Source organism: Misgurnus anguillicaudatus, chromosome 3, assembly GCF_027580225.2.
Source record: "Misgurnus anguillicaudatus chromosome 3, ASM2758022v2, whole genome shotgun sequence".
Lineage (NCBI taxonomy): Eukaryota > Metazoa > Chordata > Actinopteri > Cypriniformes > Cobitidae > Misgurnus > Misgurnus anguillicaudatus.
Window position 1 is genome coordinate 8,663,364 of NC_073339.2, and position 16,359 is coordinate 8,679,722.

Consider the following 16,359-nt stretch of genomic DNA (forward strand, 5'->3'; position numbering starts at 1 on the left):
CGTTACATATATTTACATTCGGCAAACGCAAACCAAAAGCAATTTACAGCGCATCAACCGGATTTATTTTATCAGTATTAACAATGATCTATCAGTTGAGTTACAGGAACATGAAGTTACATTTACACAATGTTAAATTCCGTTGTCATTGACGTATAAAATGCGCTGCAAAAAGGTTTACATTTTTTGCGCATTACAAAGAATACAATCATGCTAACCACGATAACCCTCTTTATAAACGTCAAGGTCAGTGTGAGAAATTCATCGAGTGCAAAGAATCTCTCCTATTTGTGATAAAACAACAAATATTCAGACAGTCATTGAAATCCCATGGTCATGCAAATTCTTTGACTGAACATTTGACCCCAACACGAGGCCTGACTGGAGCTTAACAGCAAACGAGTCAAAAGAATGCAACGCTGCCCGTAAGATGCGCTTCATGTAATGATTTACTCACATTACATTATAGAGACCTGGCCATGGGGGGATGGTGGTGGGTAACAGGGTCTGTCCTTAAAAAGGAGGCATGCACCGACCTGATGGAAGGACTCCATAAATGTAAGCAGCACTTTATATTGTCTGGACATTGATTTATACCTCAGACCCCTAAATAGATCATTTAATACCCATTCAGGAGTTTGTAAGCGCAGGAAATGACCATTGTTGTGCGTGTAGTAATGGCCAGTTTTGTATGTGGTACATTTAATCTTTCCCACATTAACAAATACTGCAGTATATAATATTTACTATTGTAAACTGTAGCAAGATTCCCAGATACTGTGTGTTTAAACTTTACCATATATTAAAGTATACAGTATTTACTACAGTTTTTCATTGTAATTTAACACTAAAGATCACTGTATTCATTAAAAAAATAAAGTAATTATTATAATATACTACAGTAAACTACAGTAAACTTTACTACAGTAAATACTAAAGTATTGGAACAAACTATTTTGGCTTTCATTTTTTGCCCCTTTTACTGAAGTTTCAAAATTGGATTAAATTTGAAGATTGTGAAATGTTACATTTAGGGCTGTCAAAAGATTAATTGTGATTAATCGCATACAAAATAAAAGTTTTTTGCATAATGCATGGGTGTGCACTGTGTGTAATTATTTATATATATATATATATATATATATATATATATAAATATATTTATAAATATATAGACTGTTTCATTGGAAGCACGTGATACACGTCTGGATCCGAACCTTACTTACGGTTTCATTTTTTTAATGTTCTGACTAGTTGCTAAACTGATCTCTTGAACAAATGCCTCGTCGAAAATAACAAGTGTTTTGGTTTCCTAGGTCTATGTGTTGATTTTTTGCTTGTTATATAAATAAACTATGTTTAAAGAACTTTGTTGTTATTTATTCTTACCGGAATCTACGTGCAGCCCCTTGTTTATGTTGTTATTGCTGAAACGGTCTATATATATATATATATATATATATATATATATATACTAATACACATTAATGTTTGTATTTAAGAAACATTTACACGTATATTTATATATATTTTGATATATTAAATATAAATATACCTAAATAACATTTTTTTAAATTCATACATGTATTCATATATACATAATATATATACACACAGTACACATATACATATATTATGCAAAAATAAACTTTTATATTGTATGTGATTAATCGCAAATAATCGTTTGACAGCCCTAGTTACATTTATTCAAATGGTTTTGTTTGGACTAGGTTTAGTAAATGTAAATACTTTATGTAAAAATAGTTCCTTTTCTTTTTTTGAGCACTGCAGACTAAAATGTTTGTGCTATTTGGATAGTGGTCTCTATTAAACAAAACTGCATTAATTCTATCTATTAAAAAATAAATAGACTTCCTCTGTATTAAACAGCAGTGATTTATTACCCCAGTGTATTGTGGGATATCGGTATCCCCTCAATGCTGGGACCCAAAGAGTTTTGCTTTTTCACATTAATTTCAGGTTTTCCTTTGTGTAATTTTCCTTCCTCTTTTAAATGACCTGTCACTTTGCAAAACTAATTTTTGACCAGTTTGAATAGCACAAAAGACCTTTGCGCTTTGAGTTATGACCACCTGGGTTCTTACCGGAGTAACATTTGATTGTTTATTTCTGTCCTCAGATCTGCAAGCAAGATATATTTATTGAAACTGAAATGCTATTATATGATTGAGAAATATATACTTGTACAACTTTATGGACATTTTAGTGGCATGTTTTTAAGATTGTAGTAACCATAATAAACTAGTGTGGGATGAACCTGTCTTAATTATTTTAAATGACATTTTACAGCATTTTACTTTTTTGCATTAAGAAATACACTCACCTAAAGAATTATTAGGAACACCTGTTCAATTTCTCATTAATGTAATTATCTATTCAACCAATCACATGGCAGTTGCTTCAATGCATTTAGGGGTGTGGTCCTGGTCAAGACAATCTCCTAAACTACAAACTGAATGTCAGAATGGGAAAGAAAGGTGATTTAAGCAATTTTGAGCGTGGCATGGTTGTTGGTGCCAGACGGGCTGGTCTGAGTATTTCACAATCTGCTCAGTTATTACTGGGATTTTCACGCACAACCATTTCTAGAGTTTACAAAGAATGGTATGAAAAGGGAAAAACATCCAGTATGCGGCAGTCCTGTGAGCGAAAATGCATTGTTGATGCTAGAAGTCAGAGGAGAAGCTGATTCAAGCTGATAGAAGAGCAACTTTGACTGAAATAACCACTTGTTATAACCGAGGTATGCAGCAAAGCATTTGTGAAGCCACAACGCGCACAACCTTGAGGCGGATGGGCTACAACAGCAGAAGACCCCACCGGGTACCACTCATCTCCACTACAAATAGGAAAAAGAGGCTACAATTTGCACGAGCTCACAAAAATTGGACAGCTGAAGACTGGAAAAATGTTGCCTGGTCTGATGAGTCTCGATTTGTGTTGAGACATTCAGATGGTAGAGTCAGAATTTGACGTAAACAGAATGAGAACATGGATCCATCATGCCTTGTTACCACTGTGCAGGCTGGTGATGGTGGTGTAATGGTGTGGGGGATGTTTTCTTGGCACACTTTATGCCCCTTAATGCCAATTGGGAATCATTTAAATGCCACAGCCTACCTGAGCATTGTTTCTGACCATGTCCATTTCTTTATGACCATCATGTATCCATCCTCTGATGGCTACTTCCAGCAGAATAATGCACAATGTCATAAAGCTCGACTCATTTCAAATTAATTTCTTGAATATGACAATGAGTTCACTGTACTAAAATGGCCCCCACAGTCACCAGATCTTAACCCAATAGAGCATCTTTGGGATGTGGTGGAACGGGAGCTTCATGCCCTGGACGTGCATCCCACAAATATCCATCAACTGCAAGATGCTATCCTCTCAATATGGGCCAACATTTCTAAAGAATGCTTGCAGCACCTTGTTGAATCAATGCCACGTAGAATTAAGGCAGTTCTAAAGGCGAAAAGGGGTCAAACACAGTATTAGTATGGTGTTCCTAATAATCCTTTAGGTGAGTGTAAAATAATAATTTAAAGGACCACTGTGTAGATTTTAGTGGCATCTAGTGGTGAGACTCAGTCCATAGCTCTCCCCTCCTTTTCGAAACGCATAGAGAAGCTACGGTTTAGCCACAAGACAAACACATCAACAGCTGTGACAACGTAGTGACAAAACGCGCCATAGAGCCGTTTGTCTGTTTAGGGCCACTGTAGAAACATGACAGAGACTTCCATATAAGGGGACCCAGATAGAAACGACTCATACTAATGTAATAAAACAATACAGTATAATATGTAAGGTCTTTATACACCACTGATAATATAGTTATGTAGATTAAATTGCATTTCTGTCAAGAGATCCTTCTAAAAGTTACAAAATGCACCTTACACAAGCTGTTTCAGGGCAAATACATCAATAAGACCACATTATAACCATATTGTATCAGCCGATTCTGTGAGTAACGGCACATGGATTCAAAGCCCAAATCCCCGAGATCCTTTTCAAAACCTCCAGTGAACAGATTGGCCAAAGTCAATTAGAAGTCTATTACAATGAAATGCCGTTTACGGAGATAAAGGATGAATTAGTCGTACTAACTCTCTTTATTCACACCTTCGCTCTTTCTCTTTATCTGTCAAGTGGCATTCATTGCATTGAATAATAAGTCTCATGCCTGGGAACCGCTGCGTTTCGAGCGAACACATGGTGGGATAATGGAGGGCTCTGTATTCATATGCTGGTCGGTTCCTGCCCCTTTTATTGTGCCGTGGCTTTCTCAGGGTCGTGTGTGTTGTTGGAAAGAAGGAAAGGGCGGTAACAGTGTTTCATGATGTGTATTGTAGTATTTCATAGGACTGTTATTGTTCATTTGGCTGCATCACAGGTGCATTATGGGAGACCCCTTTATGCAAATCCTTATAATCACATTTCTTTGAATTTATTATCACGCACCTGTTTTGCACAGAAAAGGTGCAACATCTAGAGATGTGTATGAAAACAAGATTTCCTTGCTTTCAGCAAAATGGACCTGCCACGAAGCTTCATGCCGGTCTGAACTGGTTCACCGGGGCTTTCTTTCAATTATCTCTCTTTCTGTCCTCCACTGGTCAATAACATCGCAATGAATGCTCAATAAAGACCCCATCATTTTCACCGCATTTGCCTCAAACAATGCCAACTTGAAAAAGTTTCTCTTCGGCCCAAAGCCTCCGTGTCACCCCTGCCATCTGTGCTGCCGCTCTCCGCCCTCGTGCACGTGGTTGAAAGGGATAATGGAGTCTTGAATGAGTTTTGAATGCTTCAGAATAGGCCGTACCTCATTATCCGCTCCAGCATCTGCCTGCCGCTCCATTGATGTGCTCGGTGTATTTACTCCACTCAATTAAACCCATATAAACTCCATTAGTGACAACAGAGCACCGAGCGTCCGTGCTCCACAATAGAGGAGGACAAGGGAGCATCTCTCACGTCTTCAGGGGGAGCAGGTCTCTATTCAGACAAACTGTGGCCAGCTGCTGATAATCTGCTTGTGTCTTTCTCGTATTGTTGCGTCAATGGATTCAAACAGGTGTCGCTTTAGTGTCGCATTCATGGTGACATAGGATCTCCATCTCATAAGGGCCGTCAACTGTGGAAAGAGCAGCCGACATGCCTTCACTTCGGACTGATCTCATTTAATGAATTTAAATGGGGCCCAAAAAGGGCTTCAGTAACCAATGCTGGTGCCTTTTGCCCTATTGGTTACTAGGTGCTGAGGTACTAATATGGACTATCTATGTGTACCTTTTGAAAGGGAACCACTCCAGTGACAATTTTTTTTCCCATAAAAGGTACTGAAGAACCCTTATTTTTAAGTCTATGTGTGACCTATGACCTTGAGCTACAGGAGCCCAAAATCTATAATTCTACATATAATGTAATGTGTTTAACCTATAAAACTAAAGCTAAAGATCCACAGGGGTACACTGTCAAAAATAAAGGTACGAAGCTGTCACTGGGGCAGTACCCTTTAAAAAAGGTCCTAATATGTACCATTTAAGTACAAATATGTTCCTTTCTGAGAGTGTAGCTTACCACTGTGCCTTGTTACCTGCACAGTGGTAACAAGGCATGATGGATCCATGTTCTCATTCTGTTTACGTCAAATTCTGACTCTACCATCTGAATGTCTCAACACAAATCGAGACTCATCAGACCAGGCAACATTTTTCCAGTCTTCAGCTGTCCAATTTTTGTGAGCTCGTGCAAATTGTAGCCTCTTTTTCCTATTTGTAGTGGAGATGAGTGGTACCCGGTGGGGTCTTCTGCTGTTGTAGCCCATCCGCCTCAAGGTTGTGCGTGTTGTGGCTTCACAAATGCTTTGCTGCATACCTCGGTTGTAACGAGTGGTTATTTCAGTCAAAGTTGCTCTTCTATCAGCTTGAATCGGTCGGCCCCATCTGACTTCTAGCATCAACAAGGCATTTTCGCCCACAGGACTGCCGCATACTGGATGTTTTTCCCTTTTCATACCATTCTTTGTAAACTCTACAAAGAAAAAAGACAGCTGAGCCGAGCCGTTTTTCACTAGCTCATGTGTTGGAGACAGTGCATGGCACATTGGGTGGAAACTATGCATTTACTCTGCATGTAAAAGCCATTACCACAGCAAGACACCGGAAAGACCTCCACCCCATACCTTTATCCTTCAATCGGTGCAAAGGAGGAAGAAGAAGAAATTGATTTTTTTTCAACTTTTACACTGACAGTTGAAACTTAATCACTTAAATGTTCTGTATACAGTCAGAAAAATGCACGTATTGTTACCGAATGTATACACGTCTGTACCTAAATGGTACATATAAGTGAAAGTGACATGATTGTCAAGTACGGTAGCCTATACCTGAAATGTGACCCCAACATGTAACCCATCCCAATTAGTAGTGAACAAACCCGCATATAGGACCTTTAATAAGAGTACTGGCCTTTGGGATCATTTTTTGACCATTTTTTTCTCTCAGTAGAGATATTTAGTGGATGAAAAAGCGCAAAAGTTGCAGTTGGACTTTTTAAACTTTCTCTTCCCTGAGGCCCATGTTGTCCTAAACTCCTGATGTCCTCTGCATTCGGACAATAGGAGGGATGTCCAATGCTTTCTCTAGCTCAATTAGACCATCAGGAGAGGAAGTGACCTCAGCGTGTTCAGTCAATCCACAGCCTTAGGCCGTAGGCAGCAGCTTTCCTTTTTAATCCCTCTCTTAAGCTCCGCCCTCTTCCGCTATCAATCCCCCTCTCTTTTCATCCTTTCATTTCCAACACACTGTTTTCATAGCCACTGCCTTTTTTTGAAGGCATGGTTGTCACATTACAACACCAAACATGGGTCTCTTGTCCAAGTTACAGTTTACAAGCAAAATATTTTTTTTTTACTGTAATGATACATATATTTTAAGCAGTGGTGGCTCGTGACTGCTCATCTAAGGGGCGCAAATTCAAAATATGTGTTCGGAGTGTCATGTGTGTTGCTCCTGTTTTCAAAATATGTGTTGCGTCATGTGAACCATCACGTGTTTTGTCAAAATAAGTGCCTGCTGCACACGCATCAAAACCGTTTTTGATAAAAGAAACGCTCACATTCACAAAATTCACGTAAGAAACTCCCTTAACAGTAAACTCTGATTATACTTAAGATTATGTGAGTATCTTGCAAACACAAGCGTCTCTTTTATCATAAACCCTTTAGATGCGTCTGCAGCAGGCACTTATTTTGACATGCATATAGGATCACTAATGCAGAACACATATTTTGAAATTACGAACCACACACATGACAGCTACATACATGTTGTGACGAACTTTGCATCGAGCGCCCTCGATAAAAGAAGTCACCGGCCGCTACTGATTTTAAGTATATTATCTTGGTATTTATTGTATTGTCGTGCTTTCTTCGTTCAAAATGGAATATTTATTCTTTAGGTTCATGGGTGAAATGAGGTTCAACGAAATGGAGTAGCAGGTTTACTCGTCCCTGATGGCAGAAGAGAAACCCTAAATCTGCGAAATAGGAGGAAACGGCCTCGGTCATCAGTGAAAGGTTTAGACGCGCATCATTGACCGCAAACAAGCCAGAGAAATCTCTGCATTTGTGTTTTTAGGGCTGCATGTTCTGTTTTAGTCATGTGTGTATGTGTGTCATGATTCATGAATGAAGGGGTTGATGGTCCTGTTTCTTAGCTTAAATGTGTCCCAAGTAGTATTTGCACATGTAGGCCAAACTTAAAGAGCCACTGAAGTGCTTAAAAATTGTTAAACCATGTTGGCTAAAGTTTGAACGCTTATGTTTTTGTCACATTTATCCATTTAACCCTGTCAGATTTGGTTAGTGTTTTGGAGCACAATAGTTTATAAGATAAACATACTCACACGAATGTAGCGTTCACATCAGGCACGGAAGAGGCGGCAATCGCGAGTGATCCTGCGGCGCGGTAAGCGCGAATGGCACAATTGTAACTGTGTGTTCACACCAAATGCGGTAGAGCCGGTAAAAACGCGCTGTTCATGCATAGTTGGATGCTTTTGGGTGTACTTGCTTTATTCGCATGTGAAAGCCGCACGTGAAATCGTAGTCATTCGAGACATTCATGTAGAAAATCGCGTCATGGGAGGGGCTTCTGTGACTTCGTTTCCTGTAATGACATCACTACTAGAGCAAGCTCCTGATTGGTTAACGTGGCTCAAATATCCGCCAGAGTTCAGATTTTTCAACTCGTTCGCTGCAAGGCTCAATTTGCGTGTAACGCGCCATTTGCGAGTACCGCGCCGCAGGATGCCTAATCGCGTCTTTGCATTGACTCAACATGTAAATCACTCGCGCTTGCCACTTCTTCCGCAGCTGGTGTGAACTCTACATTAGTGCGAGTATGTTAATTACGCTACATTATGCTACGTACATCCCAAATGCGTAGCATCACATTGCTCGCTCTAGACTATTCGCTAATTTTAACTTTGTGTCAAATTTATAGCTTGAGTTGAATATTTCCAACTTGCGTGAAGGCGCATTTGAGGCGAATAGCGTGTGTTTTCGCGGCAATTGCGCCGCCCAATTGCCATCATTCATATCGCCCCGCGTGAGGACGCATCGGATCGCGTCTTTGCATTGAGTTTGTATGTAATCTACTCACGCAAATTGACCTCGCATTTAGTGTGTATGCCCTATCAGGGGTGGTTTCTCGGACAGGGCTTATCTTAGTCCCAGACTAAAATGCATGTTTGAGCTTCCTTAATTGAAAAACATCTTGACCTGACATATCTTAATGTATATATCAGTGCCATTGTTTTGTCTAAAGATGCACACTAGTATTGTTTTTTGTAAGGTATGTTTGTAAAAACTATTTAAATGTCCTATTATAACTAAGGCCTGGTCCTGGATTAATCTAAACGCTGTCTGGAAAAACTCATCGAAAACACTTTATTTCTGTAGTCCACTTTAGACATGTTACTAACTTTAAGTAACTTTGCAAAACTACCAGTCTGCTAACACTTTGTTTGTAATGAACTTTGCAACTACATGTCAACTTATTCTTCTGACCCAAAGTCCTTCCCTATACCTACCCCTAACAGTCTACTAATACGCTAATGAAAGTTAGTTAGCATGTAGTTACAAATTATTGAGAGTTAGGTAACATGTAGTTGCAAAGTTACCTAGTTAGTAATGATCTATCAAAAAACTTCCATTTTGATTTCATTGGAACGAATATGATCAACGCAGGAGCAAAAGTATTGTTGTTTCTGTAGTTTGATTTCATAACTTCATCTATTATACTTTTGCCTAAATATTGTGAATGAATGCAGTGATTTACAAAGCATACCTGTGTCTGTCTGCCTGTGTTTCCTCTGTGGATTGTGAACGGGTTGACATTTTTGGTGTATGGGTCTAATTTTTTCCTAAAAGTGAGCAAAATCTAAGCAGAGCATCCTTTTGGGACATTCTTATTTTGTGAAGGCATTATACAAATATGTAACCCTGCATCACTAAACCAGTCAATACAACAATACATTTTCAAAATTATAAAAACAGATTATGCCAATAATCTTTAGGATATTAAGTAAAGATCATGTTATAGATATTTTGTACATTTCCTACCGTAAATATCTGAATAATGTATTTATCATTAGTAATATTTGTTGCGAAAGACTTCATTAAATCAGTATTTAAATGCTTTGCACCCTCACATTCCAGATTTTCAAATAGTTGTAACTCGGCCAAATATTTATTTATCAAAAGATATTTACCCTCATGACTGGTCCAGGGTCATAGTAAATAAAGTTTTTATTAAAATTGTACAAATGCAGAAGGTTTTATGTTAGGGTTAACATTTGGGTTAGGTTATATTATTTGTAACTAGCTGTGAATAAAACAATAGAAGTCTATGGAATGTCTTTATTTAGACAAGTAAACAACAAAGACATTTTCCTCATGCATATGCTAATGGGTATTTCACAATAAGCAGTTTACACTACAGCGACCAACCCTTCACCCCCCCCCAAACACACACAAATAAATTTAGGGTCAATGTAGCATCGAAAAATGTACAGTTAAGAAGAGATAAAACATTTTTAGGTTATTCATTATAGTTAAATATATGACACTGGGCATATTTCTTTCTACAAAAGACCAAACTTCCTTTTTTTAGGGCTATTAGGGTCACTTTGCAACATATTAAAGCAAGAAAATTTTACAGGAATGTTTCATTTCATGGTAACACTTCACAATAAAGTTGTATTTGTTAGCATTAGTAAATATATTAGCTTACATGAACTAACAGTGAGCAATATACACTCTAAAAAGTTAAAGTTTGAATAAATTAATTTAACTTCAATTTTCTCACTTTAATTAAAAAAAAAGTTCTCACTTAAAGTGAGAAAATTTAAGTTCCCAATTGAAGTAACTTTTTGCTGTGTAGTTTATCTTTGTTGAGCATCTTTGTTAATGTTAGTTAATGCCAATACAACTTTTCAATTTAAAAAATGTATTAGTAAATGCTGAAATAATCCTGCTATAAAATCAATATATGCTAGAAGTGTTCATTGTTAGTTAATGTTAGCATGATATGCATGAACTAATTACCTAATAGATAATATCCAGGTGTACTGAGTTGTGTGTGTGTTCGTCTGTACACAAGGTGCATCTACAGTATGTGATTTTTTCTCTGCACACTGTGAAAGGGGGTCTCGGTTTGGTCAGGCATACCTGTGTGTGTTTTCTATGCACACTGTGAAATGTTGCCGGAGTTTGCCGAGTGTAATTTCTGTACACACAGCGTGCAATCTAAAAAATGTCTTTGAACAGCCTACAGACAGACACACTTGCGTAAAAATCATTTTTAGAGATGCTTTACTCAGCAGACTCGCATTCAAGTCTTTGCACTGTAAAAAAAATGCGCCATGAAGTTAAAACAATTCCTACTATTTTAGGTTTTGACCTCTGATAAATTGAGATAACTTAAAGGTTAAACCATTCCAACTTGTTTTTCTAAGTTAAAGTAACATAAAAATATATGTTGATTTGACAAAAAACAAATTTCAGTATGGGTGGTTAATCTAAATTATGACAAGAGCTCAAACTAAGGCCATAATGTACAGGTAGCCAGCCATTAATCTTAAATAAACCAAAAGGTGATCAGAGTCAGATTCTTTCTTTCTTTCTTTCCCTCATTGCCCCTCATTTTGATTTTATGAGATGTTGCTTTGGATTATAAGATATTATAAAGCATTATGGATTAACATTATAACTGAGAAAGACTGTTTGTATTAATGGATTCATTTGTTTTTTTCTTGTGTATTTGTGGTCACCTTCTCCTATTTCAGTATTTGTATCGTTCATTTAATCAAAAACCAAACTTACACACATGCCCAGGAAACAAAAAGTCACTTCAAAGTCTAAAATTCTCCTAAATCATGTCTTATTAATCTTGTTGTCACTTTTCCTTTACTCAGCTCTCCAGTGCAGATGTTCAAAATGTTAATTTACAAGATTTGATCTCCATTGAGAACCAAGGCAGCCCAATAGGGTCTGAAACAGAGCCCATGTTCTTACTCAGTCCTAAAACTGTTACTTCTTTTCAGGAAAAGGGTTTTTAGTTTGAGTTCTGTGACATTTCAAACTGTATGATGTCAGTGTTCAAGGTTTCCAGGTCTCTGGTTACATCCCAGTGTGAGAATGAAAGAGGTTGCCATGGAGATCAATACTGTACAGCCTTGAGTCATCACTGAACGGTTTCCTCTACCCGTGCAACTCTCATTGTGCTTTCCCCCCCGCTCGTAAACACAGTTGTATTCAATTTGTGAGCTTTGCTTTGCTCATTTTCTGTCTGTTTTAAAAACCAATCTACTTTTTGACTCACACAAACACAATTGAAAAAAACTCCACCAGACTCTGATGTTCGTGGACCACACACTTATTTGATATGTGTAACATCATAAGACAGCAGTCTAAATCATAAGACATTTTTAGTTAATGATTAGACCTTTTTTTTGACATGTGTGTACGTGTGTGGTTTTAAAGCGTAATGATGACTAGACTTCATTTGAAAGCGCAGCTCTTTTTCTAAACCCTTCTAAATTTCTTTCTGTGTGTGTATGCATGTAAGAAAAATGACACAGAGTACATCAATGAGATTAAATGGAAAGCAAATTGACAATTTTGCTTACGTCTCCTCCAACTCAGATGTTTATCCAGAAAAAGACCCAGAAATCTCACAAACGTCTCCATTAAAGTTTCAGAAGAGATCTCAACAATGTCACAAACTGTGCTCAATTTTATCATTATGAAGCATTTCTTATCAAATTTACACAAATCCAGATATCTAGAGCCACAGAGGACTTTTATTTTCTTAAAACCATGCTGCAGGTGAGCCTTGAACTCACAACCTCAGTATTGCTTTGCTATGTACTGCCTTATAAGTACTGCGCGCTGACCGATTGCGCCACTGGAGCTCTGTGTTAGTTTGCAAACTACATCATTTATAGCTTTAGCTGTATGACTAGTTTACTACAACAATGCATAGAAATGCTAATTCCAGTCTCTGTGGATTTAACTTTACTGGTTTAACTTGGTAAATGTAGAGGACTTTTATTTTCTAAAAACAATGCTCCAGGAGAGGCTCGAACTCACAACCTCGGCATTGCTTTGCTATGTACTGCCTTATAAGTACCGCGCGCTGACCGATTGCGCCACTGGAGCTCTGTGTTAGTTTACAAAACATGTATTTCACAGCTTTAGTTGTATGACTAGTTTACTACAACAATGCATGGAAAAGCAAATTCCAGTCTATTACAGTCCTTACTATTTTAACTTGGTAAATGTAGAGGACTTTTATTTTCTGAAAATCATGCTCCAGGGGAGGCTCAAACTCACAACCTCAGCATTGCTTTGCTATGTACTGCCTTATAAGTACCGCACACTGACCGATTGCGCCACTGGAGCGTGGGGACAAGAGATAAACTACATAATTGAAAGCTTTAGTTGTATTACTAGTTTACTACAACAATGCATGGAAATGCAAATTCCAGACTCTGGATTAAACTTTACTACCGTAACTTGGTAAACGTAGAGGACTTTTACTTTCTTAAAACTATGCTCCAGGTGAGACTCGAACTCACAACCTCGGCATTGCTTTGCTATGTACTGCCTTATAAGTACCGCGCGCTGACCGATTGCGCCACTGGAGCTCTGTGTTAGTTTGCAAACCATGTATTTCACAGCTTCAGTTGTATGACTACTTTACTGCAACAATGCAGATTCCAGTCTCTGGATTTTACTTTATTTTAACTTGGTAAATGTAGAGGACTTTTATTTTCTTAAAATCATGCTCCAGGTGAGGCTTGAACTCACAACCTCGGCATTGCTTTGCTATGTACTGCCTTATAAGTACCGCGCGCTAACCGATTGCACCACTGGAGCTCTGTGCTAGTTGGCAAACCATGTATTTCACAGCTTTAGTTGTATGACTACTTTACTGCAACAATGCAAATTCCAGTCTCTGGATTTTACTTTATTTTAACTTGGTAAATGTAGAGGACTTTTATTTTCTTAAAATCATGCTCCAGGTGAGGCTGGAACTCACAACCTCGGCATTGCTTTGCTGCGTACTGCCTTATAAGTACCGTACGTTAACCGATTGCGCTCTGTGTTAGTTGGCAAACCATGTATTTCACAGCTTTAGTTGTATGACTAGTTTACTACAACAATGCATGGAAAAGCAAATTCCAGTCTATTACAGTCCTTACTATTTTAACTTGGTAAATGTAGAGGACTTTTACTTTCTTAAAACTATGCTCCAGATGAGGCTCGAACTCACAACCTCGGCATTGCTTTGCTATGTACTGCCTTATAAGTACCGCGCGCTAACCGATTGCGCCACTGGAGCTCTGTGGTAGTTTGCAAACCATGTATTTCACAGCTTTAGTTGTATGACTACTTTACTGCAACAATGCAAATTCCAGTCTCTGGATTTTACTTTATTTTAACTTGGTAAATGTAGAGGACTTTTATTTTCTTAAAATCATGCTCCAGGTGAGGCTGGAACTCACAACCTCGGCATTGCTTTGCTGCGTACTGCCTCATAAGTACCGTACGTTAACCGATTGCGCTCTGTGTTAGTTGGCAAACCATGTATTTCACAGCTTTAGTTGTATGACTAGTTTACTACAACAATGCATGGAAAAGCAAATTCCAGTCTATTACAGTCCTTACTATTTTAACTTGGTAAATGTAGAGGACTTTTACTTTCTTAAAACTATGCTCCAGATGAGGCTCGAACTCACAACCTCGGCATTGCTTTGCTATGTACTGCCTTATAAGTACCGCGCGCTGACCGATTGCGGCACTGGAGCTCTGTGTTAGTTTGCAAACTACATAATTTATAGCTTTAGCTGTATGACTAGTTTACTACAACAATGCATGGAAATGCAAATTCCAGAGTCTGGATTAAACTTTACTACCGTAACTTGGTAAACGTAGAGGACTTTTATTTTCTTAAAATCATGCTCCAGGTGAGGCTCGAACTCACAACCTCGGCATTGCTTTGCTATGTACTGCCGTATAAGTACCGCGCGCTGACCGATTGCGCCACTGGAGCTCTGTGTTAGTTTGCAAACCATGTATTTCACAGCATTAGTTGTATGACTAGTTTACTACAACAATGCATGAAAATGCAAATTCCAGTCTATTACAGGCCTTACTATTTTAACTTGGTAAATGTAGAGGACTTTTACTTTCTTAAAACTATGCTCCAGATGAGGCTCGAACTTACAACCTAGTCATTGCTTTGCTATGTACTGCGCGCTGACCGATTGTGCCAGTGGAGCTCTGCGTTGGAGTGCAAACTACATAATTTATAGCTTTAGTTGTATGACTAGTTTACTACAAAGATGCTTAGAAATGCAAATTCCAGTCTCTGGATTGAACTTTACGATTTTAACTTGGTAAATGTAGAGGACTTTCATTTTCTTAAAATCATGCTCCAGGTGAGGCTTGAACTTACAACCTAGTCATTGCTTTGCTATGTACTGCCTTATAAGTACCGCACACTGACCGATTGCGCCACTGGAGCTCTGTGTTAGTTTGCAAACTACATAATTTATAGCTTTAGCTGTATGACTAGTTTACTACAACAATGCATAGAAATGCAAATTCCAGTCTCTGGATTAAACTTTACTATTTTAACTTGGTAAATGTAGAGGACTTTTATTTTCTTAAAATCATGCTCCAGGGGAGGCTCAAACTCACAACCTCAGCATTGCTTTGCTATGTACTGCCTTATAAGTACCGCACACTGACCGATTGCGCCACTGGAGCGTGGGGACAAGAGACAAACTACATAATTGAAAGCTTTAGTTGTATTACTAGTTTACTACAACAATGCATGGAAATGCAAATTCCAGACTCTGGATTAAACTTTACTACTTTAACTTGGTAAACATAGAAGACTTTTACTTTCTTAAAACTATGCTCCAGGTGAGGCTCGAACTCACAACCTCGGCATTGCTTTGCTATGTACTGCCTTATAAGTACCGCGCGCTAACCGATTGTGCCACTGGAGCTCTGCGTTAGTTTGCAAACCACGTATTTCACAGCTTTAGTTGTATGACTACTTTACTGCAACAATGCAGATTCCAGTCTCTGGATTTTACTTTATTTTAACTTGGTAAATGTAGAGGACTTTTATTTTCTTAAAATCATGCTCCAGGTGAGGCTCGAACTCACAACCTCTGCATTGCTTTGCAAACCATGTATTTCACAGCTTTAGTTGTATGACTACTTTACTGCAACAATTCAAATTCCAGTCTCTGGACTAAACTTTACTATTTTAACTTGGTAAACGTAGAGGACTTTTATTTTCTTAAAATCATGCTCCAGGTGAGGCTCGAACTCACAACCTCGGCATTGCTTTGCTATGTACTGCCTTATAAGTACCGCGCGCTAACCGATTGCGCCACTGGAGCTCTGTGCTAGTTGGCAAACCATGTATTTCACAGCTTTAGTTGTATGACTAGTTTACTACAACAATTCAAATTCCAGTCTCTGGATTTTACTTTATTTTAACTTGGTAAACGTAGAGGACTTTTATTTTCTTAAAATCATGCTCCAGGTGAGGCTCGAACTCACAACCTCGGCATTGCTTTGCTGCGTACTGCCTTATAAGTACAGCGCGCTAACCAATTGCGCCACTGGAGCTCTGTGCCAGCTGGCAAACCATGAATTTCACAGCTTTAGTTGTATGACTAGTTTACTACAACAATGCAAATTCCAGTCTCTGGATTTTACTTTATTTTAACTTGGTA

The 16,359-nt window shown here is 38.3% G+C and overlaps 9 non-coding genes across 9 annotated transcripts; all 9 read right to left on the bottom strand.

The window, feature by feature from the left end:
* Nucleotides 1–12,663: 12,663 nt before the first annotated feature.
* On the bottom strand, nucleotides 12,664–12,757 carry trnai-uau (transfer RNA isoleucine (anticodon UAU)). Its single transcript has 2 exons — nucleotides 12,720–12,757; nucleotides 12,664–12,699 (listed from the first exon to the last, which is right to left on the bottom strand). It is a non-coding gene; the product is annotated as a tRNA-Ile (tRNA).
* Nucleotides 12,758–13,151: 394 nt separating this feature from the next.
* Nucleotides 13,152–13,245, bottom strand: trnai-uau (transfer RNA isoleucine (anticodon UAU)). Its single transcript has 2 exons — nucleotides 13,208–13,245; nucleotides 13,152–13,187 (listed from the first exon to the last, which is right to left on the bottom strand). It is a non-coding gene; the product is annotated as a tRNA-Ile (tRNA).
* Nucleotides 13,246–13,383: 138 nt separating this feature from the next.
* trnai-uau (transfer RNA isoleucine (anticodon UAU)) lies at nucleotides 13,384–13,477 on the bottom strand. Its single transcript has 2 exons — nucleotides 13,440–13,477; nucleotides 13,384–13,419 (listed from the first exon to the last, which is right to left on the bottom strand). It is a non-coding gene; the product is annotated as a tRNA-Ile (tRNA).
* A 372-nt stretch (nucleotides 13,478–13,849) lies between these two features.
* On the bottom strand, nucleotides 13,850–13,943 carry trnai-uau (transfer RNA isoleucine (anticodon UAU)). The gene is made up of 2 exons: nucleotides 13,906–13,943; nucleotides 13,850–13,885 (listed from the first exon to the last, which is right to left on the bottom strand). It is a non-coding gene; the product is annotated as a tRNA-Ile (tRNA).
* Nucleotides 13,944–14,315: 372 nt separating this feature from the next.
* On the bottom strand, nucleotides 14,316–14,409 carry trnai-uau (transfer RNA isoleucine (anticodon UAU)). Its single transcript has 2 exons — nucleotides 14,372–14,409; nucleotides 14,316–14,351 (listed from the first exon to the last, which is right to left on the bottom strand). It is a non-coding gene; the product is annotated as a tRNA-Ile (tRNA).
* A 151-nt stretch (nucleotides 14,410–14,560) lies between these two features.
* Nucleotides 14,561–14,654, bottom strand: trnai-uau (transfer RNA isoleucine (anticodon UAU)). The gene is made up of 2 exons: nucleotides 14,617–14,654; nucleotides 14,561–14,596 (listed from the first exon to the last, which is right to left on the bottom strand). It is a non-coding gene; the product is annotated as a tRNA-Ile (tRNA).
* Nucleotides 14,655–15,524: 870 nt separating this feature from the next.
* On the bottom strand, nucleotides 15,525–15,618 carry trnai-uau (transfer RNA isoleucine (anticodon UAU)). The gene is made up of 2 exons: nucleotides 15,581–15,618; nucleotides 15,525–15,560 (listed from the first exon to the last, which is right to left on the bottom strand). It is a non-coding gene; the product is annotated as a tRNA-Ile (tRNA).
* Nucleotides 15,619–15,926: 308 nt separating this feature from the next.
* On the bottom strand, nucleotides 15,927–16,020 carry trnai-uau (transfer RNA isoleucine (anticodon UAU)). Its single transcript has 2 exons — nucleotides 15,983–16,020; nucleotides 15,927–15,962 (listed from the first exon to the last, which is right to left on the bottom strand). It is a non-coding gene; the product is annotated as a tRNA-Ile (tRNA).
* Nucleotides 16,021–16,158: 138 nt separating this feature from the next.
* On the bottom strand, nucleotides 16,159–16,252 carry trnat-ugu (transfer RNA threonine (anticodon UGU)). The gene is made up of 2 exons: nucleotides 16,215–16,252; nucleotides 16,159–16,194 (listed from the first exon to the last, which is right to left on the bottom strand). It is a non-coding gene; the product is annotated as a tRNA-Ile (tRNA).
* Nucleotides 16,253–16,359: the final 107 nt, after the last annotated feature.